General features: G+C 36.1%; 1 protein-coding gene across 1 annotated transcript in view; it reads left to right on the top strand.

Annotated features, from left to right (window-relative positions):
- LOC110832951 (uncharacterized) overlaps positions 1-17,675 on the top strand; it is a 199,139-nt gene that overhangs the window by 46,662 nt on the left and 134,802 nt on the right. The window lies entirely within an intron of this gene.

Here is a 17,675-nt window from a genome sequence, read left to right as displayed (position 1 = left end):
AATATTCTACGGTTGGTAAGTCTCATCAAATACTAATGGTGGAAGTTTAACATCAAACTGGTGATTGTTATACGTTTTCCATTTTACGCAACCTCCGTGTGTGATGAGAGTCAAATGTGTATGAAAAATACCAACCCCATATGAATATATCGTCTGACATCTTATTGCAATGAGTACTGTCAATTATTTTGAAATAATTTTATAGTCTACTTGTAAAGTTTTATGAACGTAACACAATATATATATATATATTTTTCTTTTTCGTCAGACTTCAGATTCTCATAGCGTAGTGTCATCTGGTAAAAGTTCCCCGACGTTTCGGAGTTGCTTGCTGCATCCATCATAAGGGACTAAATTTTTAAATAATATTTGGATTTAAAATATAAGGCGGGATGCGAAATACATGGCTTGAACCACACTTCAAGGCCGATTTCTTCTCTACCTATTCTGTATCAAGCCTCCTACTGACGCGTGCTTGGAGACCTCACATTTTTCCAGAACCCTTTTCCCTTTATTCTCGTCCCTAATTAGCCCAATTCCTCATCCTTTCGTTCCTCCAACCCTATATAAATCCCATTCAGCTCTGAAGATGGAGACAGTATATATCTCCGAAACGCTTGAAATGACCGACGAGTCTACACGACGCCAATACCCAGAAAAGAATCATACAGCCATCTCACATCGTTTTAAGGTAATTTTGTCGTAAGTTTTACGATGTAAATAACTTGCATGTATGTCCACTCTGTATTGCACTGGCTTAGCACATGTGCCTGCATCTATGTGGTAGATGAATTGCCGCTGTGCATAATAGCATTGATCCTGTCTGATAATAACGCTCCGTGGTCTTTAAAAATGTCATTACCTTTGTCTCACTGCCTCGAGAGATGTAATAGCTACATCACATGTCCCATTCGTGATGGATTACATGCGAATCCCGACAATACAAACGAAGGTAACTTGTAGGCTGTCCTCTGTATTAATAGGACAAGTCGACTCTGAGGACTGTTTAAACTAAATTCTGATGCACGTCTTTAAGCTAGTAATTTATTAATTATTATACATTTATTTATGATGTTAAGCAAAGTTGTCGTTAAAATTGTTCGATATAAATAAAAAATAATAACTTTCGACTATTTATCGTAAAACTCTCTAATGTTAAATTTAATTAAAACTGTGTTATCCGTCCTCCAGCTGATTTACGCGTACCGTGGAAGATGATCACGCTTTACGTCATATCAGCTGCATAAGAATCCATCTTGTTTTTCCCACCATGATTAAAAATAACAAAATGTAGAGAAGACATCGCGGTATTAAATGGAAGATAAATGTCTTTATTTATTTATTTAGTGTTCTGTCTGACGACAGGTCCATATGAACAGGATCCTTCCATCCTTTTCTCGGACTGGGACCTGTTCATATACGTTCTTGGCAGATGATCCAGAAGTGGTTTGCCATTGCCTTCTTCTGTGTGTGAATGGAGTAATTGTTGGGATGCCACGGAGAAACCGGGGAAGTCCCCGGAGGAAAACTCCGTGTTGCCTAGACCACGGTCTTGCCCAACACAAGTTACAAGTTATAAATTCGGGCACCACCGGGAATCGAACCCGAGACCCCAGGATTACAAGGCCAGCGTTCTAACCGCTAGAAGTTATATATTATTATTATATATTATTATGTGAAGCAAATTAAGTTATTGTTGGAGAAAGCTTATGTTTTATGCGTAACATCGTTCTTGTTTTTGTAATTATAATCTTTAAGTGGTAGATGTATAAAGTGAGTGAGTTTTATTGTTAGATTAATTTAAATGAAAATCTAGTAAACTTTGTCTTTGTGTGAAGGGAAATCTGTAGAATAAAATAAGACAACTGGTGTTTTTATATGCGGGTGCCTTTTTCATTGTTCAGCCCATTTCATCTACTTTTAATCGGATTTCGACTGCTTACTGCAGAACAAAAGATATGGGAGAGGAAAGTTTTCAGGCCGATTCTGTGGTTGCTGCATACATTTAGTTTTTCTATCGTCTCATCTATCAATCGAATTGCTTCACCGTTTGAAAATAGAAAAATTAAATGTGCAGAAGTAGGAGGAGTTATGAGTCGAGGAGGTTCTCAACCATTCTTGCTTACAGTATTTCTCTGAAGCTTGCCCCTAACACATTAAAAACAGTTGCGTATTCATATTCAACACGTTTTCCAGGGGCTGAGTTTTCGTGTTAACCATGTTTTCTCGGTTAACACTTTAAAACCCAAAAAAGTCATCTATTTTACTTTCGTGGTTCATTGTTACTCCATATGTTGGAACACAGCAGAAATAAGAAAAAATGCATTGTTAATCAGTTGCAGTCAGCACGCACTCGCACGAGCGTAAGCCTCAACTAACTGGCTAACAACACTTGGCTGGCTATGGTTGTCAGAAGATAAATTTATCTGATTGGTTATGTCGTGTCCTAGTGTGTGGAATACCACTGAATCATGAAAGTAAAACAGAAGACTGTCTATTTTGCGTTGATTAAAATGTTAGCCGGGCTAACACAGTTAACATAAAAGCTTACATATTAATAGTAATTTAGCTTCACAACTATTAATGTAGACCCTCATCTTATTATTATTTAGTGTTCTGTCTGACGACAGGTCCATATGAACAGGATCCTTCCATCCTTTTCTCGGACTGGGACCTGTTCATATACGTTCTTGGCAGATGATCCAGAAGTGGTTTGCCATTGCCTTCTTCTGTGTGTGAATGGAGTAATTGTTGGGATGCCACGGAGAAACCGGGGAAGCCCCCGGAGGAAAACTCCGTGTTGCCTAGACCACGGCCTTGCCCAACACAAGTTATAAATTCGGACAGCGCCGGGAATCGAACCCGAGACCCCCAGGATTACAAGGCCAGCGTTCTAACCGCTAGACCGCCGTGGCTATTAGACCCTCATATACGAAATATAATCTAAATACTCTCAGTAATTTCGATGATAAAATATTTTTGCGGAAGGACAGTTAAATGTCACTCTAATTTCGTTGGATAACTGAAGAACTGTTGGATTCTCAAGAACGATTCTATTAAGTGGAGTTAATTGTAAAAATACTGGGCAACGAGGTATTTTCTTATATCAGTACTGTACATGTTACTTGTGTTGGCTGCCCTGCTTAATTTGTTTAAAATTTCTGAAGAAATTGATGAATTATTTTTTCTTTTTCTACTTTCTTGAACATGTTAAATAAAAAATAAAATATGAAAGTTAGGTTAGGTTAATCGTTGGTTTTGTGATGCATATAGTTGCCGTTAAATGCAGTAAAACGTTGAAGTTAGTAGTAAAACATCTTAAGAAAGTATGCCTAAATAAATCTAAGAATCAGTGTCCTTGAAAAGCTAATAGTCACTCAGACAGTGAAATTAAGTGAAAGATGAAAACTGATAATAGAATTTAATCTGCCTTTAATTTGATCCTGAATGTAATTTTAAATTGATAAAGCTCTTCCAATATAATTTAACTTTACCACAACGATTAATAGATAGTTTAATATTATACTTTAAGAATAATTATACAATTTTTAAGCAACTACTTAGTACAATTTGAAACCTCGTAGTGATAACATTTTAGTTTTATTGGCAAATACTATTCTATAAAATTTTGTAATATAAATAGTTTAAGTAAATGGGTCTCACTAGTAGATTGTTTGACGAAAATATCTTCTACAGAGTTTATTAATTATCGAGTGAAATGAGAGAAGGATAGTACATAATAAAATAACATTAAACGCGAAACAATAAGTGGTCCTAACTGCTTTTCTTAGATTTATTTTCCTTGGATATCACGAAATATCTCAGGTTATTCGGTAAACCGGTTATGAGTCTCACAGTGCTCCTGCTAAATACAGATTATACCGATTATCCGACCTTGGGTTAGCTCACACCCTATCTTACCTGACGTTCCAAGTCGGAACTCTCCATTTTATCAACAGTCAACTCTGAACCTATCGGAGAGAAATGCCCATTATAAGTTTCTTAAAAAAATAAAATTTCATTTGAAAATTTGCATTGTGTTAAATGCTGTTTTGTTTGTGATATTTTTAAATTTGATTCCATATTATATTTTCTTCATAATTTAATAATATCGTAAATTGAGTTGATATGTACTTTCGTCGTCTTTACCAGTCTTCCGTATTATCTGACTATTCGATTATCTGACCGTCGGATAATCAGGATACTCTCTTTCAGTTTGATTGAAGATGGGACAAAGAGGTACGAATCTGAGAACGACATAAAAGTGTAGCTGCTTATCGAAAAAGGAAACCGCAGCTGTACGCTAAAGCTATTATCATATTCATCGTAGGAAATAAGATTTTTATCGGTTTATACACGCTTTGTCTGCCTTCTCTTGTCTTCACTACACACCCTTCATCTCATTTTCTCATTCTTTACACTTCATCTGCATGATTTATCACACATTCGTTCTCTATTTCAATATCTCGGGAAAATGGCTGCAGATATTTAAGAACAGATGTTATAGAAGTTTTCGGTCATCAATTTTTCAAAACCAGGCTGTAGTTCTTGACATTCTATTGGCCTAATAACAATTATTGAAGAGTCGTTGAATATTTTTACCCTGGAAGACAGAAGATGGATACTTGTACGTAGAAGAAGACGTTTTGGAGGAACAAACTGTCTCCATCTTCAGCTTTAAAGATGAAGGAAGTATTTTCTTAAAAAGGTTTGGTACATATTGAAGTCCATCAAGTAGAGACGTTTTTGAGAAGTCCCATCTGGTTAAGTTCCCAGTTTTTAATGTAACTGGTGTTTTATTAAGGGTTTTTATTATTACTAGTGTTCTGTCTGACGACAGGTCCATATGAACAGGATCCTTCCATCCTTTTCTCGGACTGGGACCTGTTCATATACGTTCTTGGCAGATGATCCAGAAGTGGTTTGCCATTGCCTTCTTCTGTGTGTGAATGGAGTAATTGTTGGGACGCCCGGAGGAAAACTCCGTGTTGCCTAGACCACGGCCTTGCCCAACACAAGTTATAAATTCGGACAGCGCCGGGAATCGAACACGAGACCCCAGGATTACAAGGCCAGCCCTTATTATATCTTATGCTAGATGAATCCAGCCCAAACTCTTTTATCCTACTTATTTAAGATTAAATCTTAAACAATACGCACTCTAACTGCTCCCTTACGAATATTTAACCACATGATAGTAAGGCAACACAGTTCTGTCAACCTGGCACAGTGTTCTCGAAATGTTCCTAAGGCAAACCAGAGGAGACATCACGTAACGCGCTGTTTTTAAACTAGTTAAGAATTTCGACCTTATCCCACGTGTCTCCATGGAAATATGCAGCTGGGTTTTAAGCTTAAGGATGTTAATATTCTGGTGAGGACATGGGACACCTTCAGCTTTTGTGGATGTAACACAAGTCCTCTCTATTTCTTCCCGATTTTATTATAATTTTTCACTCGTCTCTTCTGTTTCGCCATTGCACACGTGGTTAAAGGTCTGTTATCTTAACACTGTTTATGATCCTATACTGTTATATGTAGTGTTCATTTCTGGGAACAAATGTAGCTAAATTTTTAAGCGTTCTTTGGATAAAATGTATAAACGAAACGCGTGATTAGACAGTTTATGCGGTCGTCTGTAAGTTTGAACTGATAAGCGGATTTATATGAAATTTGACATTAGAGTTTAAAGTAAAATTAATTTAATTTTGATCCTGTTAATTAATGAAAACCCCATACACCACACAAGTAAATGTCTCACCATAACACATTGATAAATAACATAAATGGTATTTTATTACGATAACCAAAATTTATTTGACAATCTTGAATATGTTTTTTTTTAAAATGAGGTTATTTAGCGGCTGTGTTAGAAGCACGGCATATGCGCGGTTGCGTTTCATACCTAGCCCTTGCGGCACAGCCGCCAATTATCCTTGCTGCATTTAACGAAATAAAATAGCAATAATTTACACATATATACAAATTGGTGTTTGTTGTGTGGAGAATTTTGAAATAATTAAATTACATTTGAGATCAATAAACTTGCGGACCAGTGCCATACGCGGAGATCATAATTGAAGAATTTATTTTCTCTATTTAGTTTCACCATATCCACTTTCACACATTTATTGTTTCTATGTACTTTTAGCCATTGATGTCTCATGGTGCGCAGGGTCCAATCTAGTGATTGTGCGTGTGTTCGCTAGTAAAGTGTTTTGTGTTAGATGAGATTTTAGGTTCTCACGGCGACAAGGAATGATGGCTTTCTTCTGGATTTTTGCGTATTATAGTCTTGTAGAAGTTTGTTCTATTGTTAATGATGTAGATACATCGTGCGATCACTTTTTCTATTAACAGACAGTACCAGTACCTGCCATTTTGTCTCCTACCACCTGATATATAGGCTGATTCCAAGGTGGCAAAAACGCACATTTATATATTTATATATACACATACATACATACAAGATACTCGTTAGAAAGCTGTCTGTGGTGTAAGTTTTCATATCAGGGATTGGCAAAACTGTAATTAGCTTCTCTTCTCCCCTCCTAGGGAAAGTTGTTTTCTTTCTTTGCAGTGGGGGGTAATGGCTTTAAAACAATTTTCTTTGTGGATAAGAATTTTAACACTAGAAATTTGAATTGCAAATCTTGACGGAAATAAATACGTTTTTCCATATGAATGTATTTTTTATTTCTCTTGAACGCTCTCGGTTTTTATAAAGGCATATTTGAAAGAGATAAAACGAAGCATACGTAGAAACTTTGTTTTGACAGTTTAATTGCTACGGGCTTTTGTTCTAATTGAATGTGCTTATGTATCTAAATGCTTGGGAGTAATGTATTATTTTTTTGTTAAATAAATTATTTTTTTGTATAGATTAAGATAAAGCAACGAGTTTTCGGTATAACTCACAAAGATTTGTTTTCTTTAAATTATTGCGCCGTTAAAAGAGCAGTCTGCTAGATTTATAAATTAATAATTATACGACTTAGGTATTTGGACGCTGTGAAAAATGTTCACGAGAAGAAGTTTTCAACATCTGTAACTTGTCAGGAATTACCTTAAGCCAAATTTACAATTCAAAACACAAAATAATAAATCATTCAGATTTGTAGGTTAGTAATACACACTGCATGAGTCTGATGGGGTGACCTATTAAGTAATTGCGATTTTAAATTATTTCTTTGTAGTGAAGAAATAAATCTAGTAATAAGACAAGCTTAAAACTCATGTCATATAGGATCGTAAATTTGCGAAACAGTAATTAGTTTACTGCAGATTTGTTGCGAATGTTTTTAGCTGAGGTAATAAGTATTAACCCAAAGACAGCGGAATATTTGCTGTGACCTTGGCCATTCTTCTGGTTATAGTGAGCGCAGAATGGTTAGTATAAGAAACGCAATGTCTTCGGTTTCACTCACAGATTTTGACTGTCCACTACGGACAAAGGAAAATGTAATATCGAATCTGTTTACGTGATAATGGCGTGTGTACTCCTTCTCATTAGTCTACCGCAGAGAAACTTAAGATAATGGATTATAGGTTGCGATGTAGAGATAACTTAAACGCAAAATAATTACTGTGCCAACAGAATGTTGTTTCCTTCTTAGCTACATGGCACCGGTCTCTGAGAGTAGACAACTATCATGGGATTAATGACCAAGGGCAGTCTGGCTTTGCGACCATGGTTTAGCCAAGAGTCTGTGACAGAATTACTACATGATTGATGGTTTTGTGTGTCTTCTTTCGTGTTAAGGTTGGTTCACAATAGCGCGTGTATCATGCTATATGCGAGACGGATATATGTCTTGAAGCCTGAGGCAGAGTATAAGTTACTTTTTTTGGGTGAATTTAATACATGTTTCCGGCTGATTAGCTCATTTTCAGGAAGTAACGAAATGTTAGAAGTAACCTCTGGTATTTTTAAACCCAGTAACAAGCATCCTGTTTGTTCAATAGTAAACTATAGTGTGTTTAAGATGTGCGTTTTGTGCCCAAAGAGAGCCTAAAATATAGTAGAAAAACTTTAAATGTGTTTTACAGCAGTTAGTTAAAGTGACTATAAGTAAGCGGTAAATTTTTCTGATGGTGCTATAACTTAAATTTATTGCTATGAAGTATGTTACAAGCGTTTCTTAGGACTCCACTGAAATGTTTATCAGGCTTCAGACACCATATCATACGTGTTTGTAGATGAGCGCCCACCATAACCTCTCCGACTACCGAGTAAGTTATCTTTCACTTAAAACTGCTTAACTAAAACCAAATGCATGTTTTGTTGGTTTTTATATCACCAAAATCTTCACGGAATTTTTAAGTTTCCATGTTTGTAGTGCTGTTTCGCAAAGAAAATTTTCTACTGCACGTTGCAGGCCTCCATGATGCATGAAGCTAAAATGACGTAGTTCCAATGTTACCAACCTACAGTACAAATGTGTACTGGAGTCTTCAACATTTCCAATCCCGAGACTATGGACAAGAAAAATTCATGCAACTGAAATTTTTCGATGAATTGGAACTCACATTATATTCTAGAAAGAAACAGCTATTGTGTTAAACCCGATACTTTTTAAAGCTGAGAGTACATGAAACATTAATTCTGTCTTACATAATGTCAGCATAGTTTGGAGTTCTAAAAATTTAATGGTTGTGTCATAAGCATTGCTTAAAATTATATTTGAAAGCAATCTTTAATGGTTTGAACGCTTTTCGAACTTGGCAAACTCCCAGTGGCGGCCATGTTAAGTTATTGACAACTCCTGATATATAGTTTGCAAGACCACATTTCAGGTCGTGTGTGTGTGTGTGCGCGCGTGCGTGCGCTGACAATATTCTGCAGTTACGTAAAAGCAGAGTTGAACTCTGGAGGCCCACTATGTTGGAAACCGCGAGGGAACACGTCGACACATTAACTGATGTGTAGCGCCGCACAGCGGTCGACATGTGAAGAAGAAGTGGCTGTAAGGAAAAGATGGACTCCACATGCATAACAAAAAACGAAATTAACAGGATTACCACGTTTTGAAAAAAAATATTTATTTTGCGTGTAAGTGTATCTTATATTCCGTACAAAGTACGTAACTGACCATCACTAGTTCTCCTTTCACACATTCCCGAGGGCTTCGAGTCGTAACACAACAAGACCTGTACACGACGCAGAATAACATTAATTTGTGTTATTCTCCCTGGCCTTTGGCTGGCGTGGGAGGGGAATGTAGGGGAAAAATTACAGATTTCTGGGTTGTTGTGCCGTCTAATCTCATAGACGTTGACTGACGTTCAAGAGGTGCACACTGTCTCCATTCTCTGGGTTGTCTTCATACACGCCGCCATGAGAACCTAAGATCTCTGACCTCTGACCTCAACACAATAACTCCAACTTCGCTCCAAATTAATGGATAATAGTCTTACATTATCTGATAATTCCGTGTGTTTTATCTTTTGTGTTTTTTGCTTTAAGACACTGTTTTTGATCGTATATCTTATTCCAAAGTCTAAAAAGTAAAGTTTGTCCCACTATACGCCATGTAGGCGTTTGGGGTGAGAGGAGGTATAGCTCCTCTCTTCCTTGACCTCGGCACTAGATGGGGGTGAGTGGTCAGCATCACGCCCCGGCCGGCTTTACCCCCGGGAAAGGACCCCGGTACCCATTGTAGAGGAGGCTGGGTGGGCCCCAGAGCCGGTCTGGATGCAGAGGCTAGAGGAAAAATCCTGCCCCCATCGGGGATCGAACCCCGGTCGTCCAGCCCGTAGTTAGTCACTATACTGACTGAGCTATCCCGGCTCTTTATTCCAAAGTCTATTCTTATTTTATTCACAATACTGGAAGAAGTATGGTCTGGCAAAGTGCATATTGACCAAGAGAAAGAACCTAACATCCGCCTTTATCATATAACTACGTAACCTCGTGACATCTAAGATTGCCGAATCTTATAAATCTTATAAATGAAATGCAGTGATATAGTTCAGAAATTTCTTTCTAAGAATCTAGGTCCAAATGATACTGATTCTGTTGAGTTCTGCATAATAGTTTTACTGAATTGTTTATGAAGACAGTTTGTAATCAAGAGGCTACATGAATTGTAATAAGGTGCTTGAAGAACATGACCATTTCGCTACCATACTCATACTATCACAAACTGTCAATAGAGAACAGCACCATCAAGTCACAAACATCGACCATGTTGTGTTTAGTAAGACAGTCGCCTACTGCGCGGCGCTGTGTGTTGTCAGACGTCATTTAAGTGTTATGAGAACAGAGTAAAGTACATCTACCTTCCAGAACAAAAGTAATCATTGAACTTTATATATAGTAAATATATTAATTTGCTTAGAACATTTCTGTACTTTTATATCGTATAACAGATTTTATTCCATTCTTATATATATTTTTTGACGTAAATACGTCTATAAGGAAGGGTCATTCGGCAAAAAAGTGTAACGAAAAAGGGGAACGAAAAGTGTAACAATAGTTACCTAGGAAACGTCATCTGTTTACTCAGCGTTGTTGTTACCTAGGAAACGTCACATTACATTACATTACATTTCATTACATTAAAATACATTACTTTACATTACATTCATCTACTACAGAACCATCTTAAGCGTAACTAATTCAAGTTGAATAAGCAATGTCTTAATCAAACTTATCTCAATTGTAAAGCATGTATAAAGGAAATAATTAGAATAATGCCAATGTATAAACTTCCTTTCCTTATAGACGTATTTACGTCAGATTCTCCGGAACCGTGGTCCCACTGACAAATTTTTGGCAGAGATGAAAAGAAACATACAAAGTGAAGGTTATATGGAAAATTTTACTGGTTCCAAGGTTTCTTATCTTGAAATCTGATAAATGCACCAAGGAAATCATAAAAACATAATTTTGGCACGTTTATAAAATTGAATTGATTCAGTGTCAAAGATTATTTTGATTAACTCAGAGAATTATAAATGTAATTAGACATGGACAATCCTGAAACGATTTACAGTATTAATGGAAAAGGATGTAACTCTTAATTGCTTTTAGGTTCAAGAACGTAAAATAAATTTGAATAATATTTCCAAAGTTTATATATCTTAATTTTTGCTGTTGTGTTTGAATTTACGTTGTTTTAGAAGACATATTTTGGTTGGTCATATTATTTGCATTATGCAGATATGTCAAAAATCATATCTTTCAGAAAAAGTTTCTTTCTAACGATCATAACAAAATACAAAATTCTTTTAATGTAGCTAAATGAGCCCTATAGTTGGTGCATATATAATGTTTGTTTTAAACTGTTTTTACTATGATAAAAGAGTTTAGAATTTTATTATGGTAGTAGTACGTACAAGTATGTTAATATGAAAGTCGTTTTCGTGTGGAAATTAAGCATAATTTTAATCCTCTATATCATATGTATATTAGTTTCTGTGACTAATCGCGTCTGGGGCTTAGAAACTAAGTTTCACGTGTTATAAACTTTGCTTTAGGGGCATATGTGTGGTCGGATTCACGTTATTACTGAGCTTATCCCTGTGTCCATTGGATTGGCGGCTTGCAGGATTGGTAACAACTAACTATGATATTACCTCATGCAGCCGTAGCAGAATGGGTGTGGCACTTACATGCATCTGCGTTTGAAACTCGACTCACGTCAGAGATAGCCAATTTGAAACTGCCAACTGCATAAATTCGCAATGCCAGTACCATAATATTCAGGTATTGGAAGTTCGGAGGATGGAAACGAGTGGTAAAAGGGTATTAATAAAATCCGAATTCAACACACAAAGCCTCGGACATAAAATTTTCTTAAGATGTCTGTCTTGTGAGTTTTATCGCCGTGTAGTCTGCTAGAAGTTAACCGACGTTTCAGAGGTCCATGCTGCCTCCATCATCAGGGCAATTATCAGACTCACCTCTGTGAAAACTTCAAGTTATACTTAAGAAGTGTTCTTGTGTCCTGGTCCCAAAAAATTCTTAATATTCTGTAATATTGACAGGATTATTACTCTGGAGGCACTTATGTTGAACACTATCGATTTTTAGTGTCCGTTAGAGCATGGAGAGTTAACCAGGGCGTATCTGATGGAGAAATAATCTCCTGTAGTCATGGAAATTCTCTTAAATTGAAACCTTTATTGAAGCTGTCAGAGTTAAACGGGATACGAATTGCGAATGACATATTAATATTAATTTTATATTTTTATGCCTGTTACTTAATTCCTATTTCGTATTTGGATGGTCCCGGCTTAAAGTCTAGACTCGAAGACTTGGTACCTTGTGAAATTCCTAGGTCATTCCAGGCAATTTCGGAAAATTACCTTACAGTAAGTTATGAAAAATTCTTTCCACGTACGTTAAAATTAATCAATTACTCAGTTTATCATTGGATGATAACATTCTGAACTAGTGTCAGCGTCGTTTAATAAACAGAAAATTAAATGAGACTAAAATAAGTCAATACATGTTTGGAAATGTATCGTCATCAGTTGGTGTCTTTGTGTTTCAAACTGGAAAACGTGTGACTACGTCTTTTAAATTTATAAAGTTTCTACGTTTGTGTTTTTCCATTGTCTAGTCCAGTGGTTCCAAAATTCCTTTAATCTGAGGCTCCCTTGATATGAATAAAATATTTTGAGGCTCCCAAACCTATAAAATTACTTAAACTGTGACTTATTAATTTCATAAATTTACTACTAATGTACCTTAATAAAGAACGATGTCTCAGAAATATATTCACATCATAATAAAAAAATATTAAAATTTTCAGTCAGTTTTACACCGCTGTTAACTGTGCCACGAAGCTGACAGTTGTCATTTTGAACACCTACACAATATTTACTAATGCCCTAAGTGCCAACGTAATGGTTTAGTTTATTAAATGTAATTATTCCATTTATTGAATGTATATATATTTAAATAAATAAAATAACAAATAAATCCGTGGCGTAACAGCTCCAGAGAGCCAAAGCCGACTAGCTTGGCTGCTGGCCTCACGTTCACATGCCTAAGCAGAGGTGAACGATCATCCAACCAGATGTAGGGTGACGTGTGGTCAGCGCGACGAACCCCCAGCTATTGCTAGTTTTCATGACCGGATTACGCTACTCATTGTAGCTCCCAAATTTCCTCAAATCCTCTGGGGTCCAACGATTTTTACGCCGAAAAACTCTGATTCTGATTATTGTGTGGCCTTTTGATTTAGTGGTTAGCATAAAAGTTCAGTGATGAAGGATTTCAAGGTTAGGTTATGTCATGCGAGAGAACTTAAGTCCCAAATGATCGATATCCTTTGCCGAATGTTGGCCTGTAGCTCTCAGCACAGGCTGTGGTGAAAACAAAACATGGGTAGAGTAATTATTGGCAAGGGAGAGATTTGGGATGCTCACGACTTTGAGAATATCGATGTTTGTCTTATGAGTTGTAACGTCATATAGACTTGTAGGTAAATAACAGCATTTCAGAAGAAACAACTGTTGTCGACCTATCTAATATAGAATCGATAGGTTCTTAAAAATATCAGTTAAACGATAAATGCACATTTATTCATTTCCTTGTGTGTAACTGTGGTAAACCTTGAATTCGACTTAAGAGAAACGCCTGTACGTGTTACTTCCCCGCATTACAGACGTGATGAAGAAGTTGCCGCTCGACTACGGCGGTACCTCTGTGTATGAACCGGAAGTCCTCCGCATTTAATCAAAACATCCCGACACAATTTAGTCTATGATACCGGATTTTATACGAATTGTTCAAAAAATTTGAGTATTGTTGCTTGTTGACAGACGTGATGAATATAAGTTTTTGAAGCCCACTTAAAAATTAAAAAAGTGAAATGTACCGTGTAATTTTTGGAACTGTAGCATCTTTGCTTTCATTACTTATACGCTGTCAGCGGCGGAAAATTCATAGCCGCTTTATGAGTTTTAATTTTTTTAGGACCATTCTAACTTGTATTATAATTTGAAACAGTCAAATTAATAGCTGGTATAGGATTAGGCAGTGTGGCATCAGAGATGGAGTACTATGGAGTCTTGAGAAGATTATAAGACTAAGGTTTGATTTCAATATATCAAGTCGGTTCTCTATTCGTCCGCCGTCAACTTTACTGTCTTCTTTTTCATTGAAGAGGTAGACTGTACACTGACATTCAAAAGTCACTGCATTTATGTGAAAAGACGAATAAAATTACCAACAGTGAATCTTAGGCACAGACGATAAAGTGAGGCAGTCCGGCTCACATGCCACTGTGAGGAATGATTTTGTTTAGGATCGTCTCATGTTCACTAGACTGGGTTTCAAGATTGATGTATTAATGTGAGTTTAATTTATAGTTTTATGTTTTTAATAGAATTGTCCTGATTTGAAGTATTATCGTGAGTTCTTGGAGTACAACCGAAAACCTGAAAAGAAGATTTCTATTTAACTTAATTCGCTGTGGGATTAAGTGATTTCGTTCGGTAAAATCCCAAAACAGAACCGGTAAAATAACATGAGTCCAGGACTCATGTAGTTATATCTGGAAACAAACTATATATAAGGCTGCCGACGTGCAATGAAGACTTGGACTGATGTTACTCTTATGAGAAAAGACGTACTGATGATTCCCGTGGTAATAATAGCTCAGTTTTGTCGAGAAGTGGACTTTGTAATATTGTAAATGACAGATTCAACTGTTAGGCCATAAATGTCTGCAGACAAAAGGATAATTTTAAATATATCATGGCAATAGGTTGTGAAAATCTGAAATTGGCTGAACTGACTCAACGAAGTACGGAGTAGTGTGTGTGAGGTTTCAGGTTCTCATGGCGGCAAATATAAAGTTGGCTTTCACGATGATGTTCTTCTGGGGCTTAGCGCGCGTGTTAACTGGTCTTCAGCACTGAAGATGAGGATAGTACGTTTCTCCCAAACACTGGCATCTACCGAATAATCAATACGGCGCCAAAACTCAGAACATCAACGTTTTCATTACAGCTTTGTAAACTTCAGATCTCACAATGATGTCTGTCTTCTGGATGCTTTGATGATGGAGGCAATGAGCACTTCTGAAACGTCGGTAAACATCTAATAGACTACACAACAACAAACCCAGATGATATCCATCAATGCATTAGCGGGTTTATTATTTTATATTAAATTTATTTTGAATGTGATTTATTTTTATTTGAAATTTTCACGCACATATAATGTGGGTATATATTTTAAATAATTTTGATAAGTATAATTTTGGCTGTGACTGTAACAGATACGAAGTTTTTATTTCTTTCGTCTAAAATTGAAGGTAGCAGAGGGGAGTAGTTCTGGTATGTATTTGTGTTTGTTCAAGATTCTTGACTGCCGGCAGCGACACTGCAAAAAGACAAGGAGCTCTGTGACACACAACGAATTGGGGTGAGGGCGGATCACCAAGAAACCAATTTCTACGTTGTGTCTGTGACTTATTCCAATATACAGAATTTTTTTTACTCACTGAAGAGAATCGGATGAAAAAGGTAAAACCACTCAATTGAAAGATCTGGATTCAAAATACCAAGATCATGCCGTCAAGATAAGTGGAAAGCCAGATACCAGTTCTGCTTCTGCATTCATTTTAGACTGCAATAGGTCTTATTTGAAGCCGTTTTCAAGGGGGTTAGAAACATATTTCTTTCCGCGTCATCCTAGTCTAATCCCGGGCAGGCCGTGTAGGATTTTTCATATGAAGAGAACAATTGTCATTGGACAAGATTTAATTCAGTTTTACTTTGACGATTACTGTTCCATCGACCTTCAATTAACGTGGATATTATTTCGTCTTTTAAATCCTTATGTCCAGGGGATTTAACTCTTTAAATACAACATTTGTCTAAATTATATTTAAAAATTAAGTTCTTACTTCAAAGAAAACACGACCCATTACCAATACAAAGATCAATTGGTTAATGCTGCTTAAGGAAATAATCGCTGTTTACTCTGAGAATCATAAATGCACTCTATGGGTAAAATGCAGTTACTAAACCTCATAATGAAGGAAGTAACTTGTTAGGATTTTTGTTGATAAAACTAACACGAATTTGTGCTCAGTGGCGGATTTGATATTAGCTGGTCTTGAACCGATTTTAAGTTATATCAGTATTATTTAAAGTGATATTAATTACTTTGTGTGATAGATTTGAAACTTTTTCTGATGAATTTATGTGAGGTCTTTAAATAATCACAAATAATGGCAAAGATCTTTGTATAAATACATAAACTTATTCGTTTATTACACATGTTTGTATGAATATAGATCGCCACATCTACAGGAAAATCTGTTATTTTAACATAAATTGAATAGCTTATGAAAATAAAACATGATTCAGATATACGAAATGGCGGAGGATAAATTGAGTTTCCGGCAATTCAAATTTATTGAAAGTGTTTATACATACTTCTGGGACACACTGTAAACAAAATTGTGAAACATTTAGTCCAGAAACTTCACGCAAGAAGTTTATATATATATATATATATATATATATATATATATATATAATGTGTGTGTGTGTGTGTGGAATGGTAAACATATTTGATGGAGAAAAGACTTGTGTGTGTTATTGGAAACAATTGGTTAAAATGGCGGAATTCTGCGAAATCTATAATGAATATATTATTTTATTAAAAGCAGGTAATTTCTCGGCTGCCAGTGTGACTATTAGATTTTAAATAAGGATTTAACACTAACCAGCTGATCTTTGTAATGGTAAGTAGTTGTGTTTACTTTGCAGTACGGATTGAATTATTGAATATTATTTGAACGAGCTTCATTTTCAAAAGCTGAAACTGATTTAGTTTAAACTTTAAAGGCGTTTCTTCTATACCAATTGCCGTGACTTAATCTTCAAAGTCTTTAGTAAAAATGGGGGTTTACCTCGTGAAAATGATGTTACCTTTAAGACAGCCGAGAGACTTTAGATTTCTTATCAGACTTTTGAAACAGTGGAAGGAAACATGCATCATTACACTGGCAGAAGAACTATTTTTAATGCACCCGGTAGAATAACTGCCAGTTAACATCGCTTGTCCGCAGTTGGAGTCTTGTATGATTGATTATACGGAAAAGAGGCCCCGCAAAAGCTCACAAGGCCTCAGGAAGTCGATGACGCGGGAAAGGCTGGTGGAACATTTATTTTAAGCAATCAGGCACTGACAGAACAGAGTGCGGAAACATTTTACGCTCTATGAAATTTATTAAGTGACTATAACACCCGAAAACTTAAAATCTCTGTGTATTTAGGTACATAGTCGCTTTAATCTGTCTGCAGTGGCGCCTGGCTAAAGACTTGTTATAGTGGTTAATTCATTACACCACAATTATGTTCGATATAGTCCATTGAATGATATATGTTTAATATTTTTAATAAGAATTGCTTGAGAAAGGGAAAGTGGGAAACGAGTAGCGACAGAATCCATTTAATGGTGGGGAAAGGAAATTTCTCTGGTTGTGTAGGTTCCCAGGTAGTGTCAGTTCGCCCTATTGTCAAAGATATTTTGAAGAAAATTAAAAGATTTGAGAAATGGAAAAGGTAGATTGATGAAATGTTATTATCAAAGGGTCTTACTGCACTCGATACTAATTTTGAAATTTGATGTTAATTTTGGTAACGGAATATTTGGTGGAAATGAAGTCCAAGCTTATTTAAATAATATATAACAAATTATT

Source organism: Zootermopsis nevadensis, unplaced genomic scaffold (assembly GCF_977971745.1).
Source record: "Zootermopsis nevadensis isolate Lab colony 2312 unplaced genomic scaffold, Znev_1.0 Znev_ptg000012l, whole genome shotgun sequence".
NCBI classification, from domain to species: domain Eukaryota; kingdom Metazoa; phylum Arthropoda; class Insecta; order Blattodea; family Termopsidae; genus Zootermopsis; species Zootermopsis nevadensis.
The sequence above is the reverse complement of the archived record's forward strand: the minus strand, read 5'-3'. Positions and strand labels throughout refer to the sequence as shown.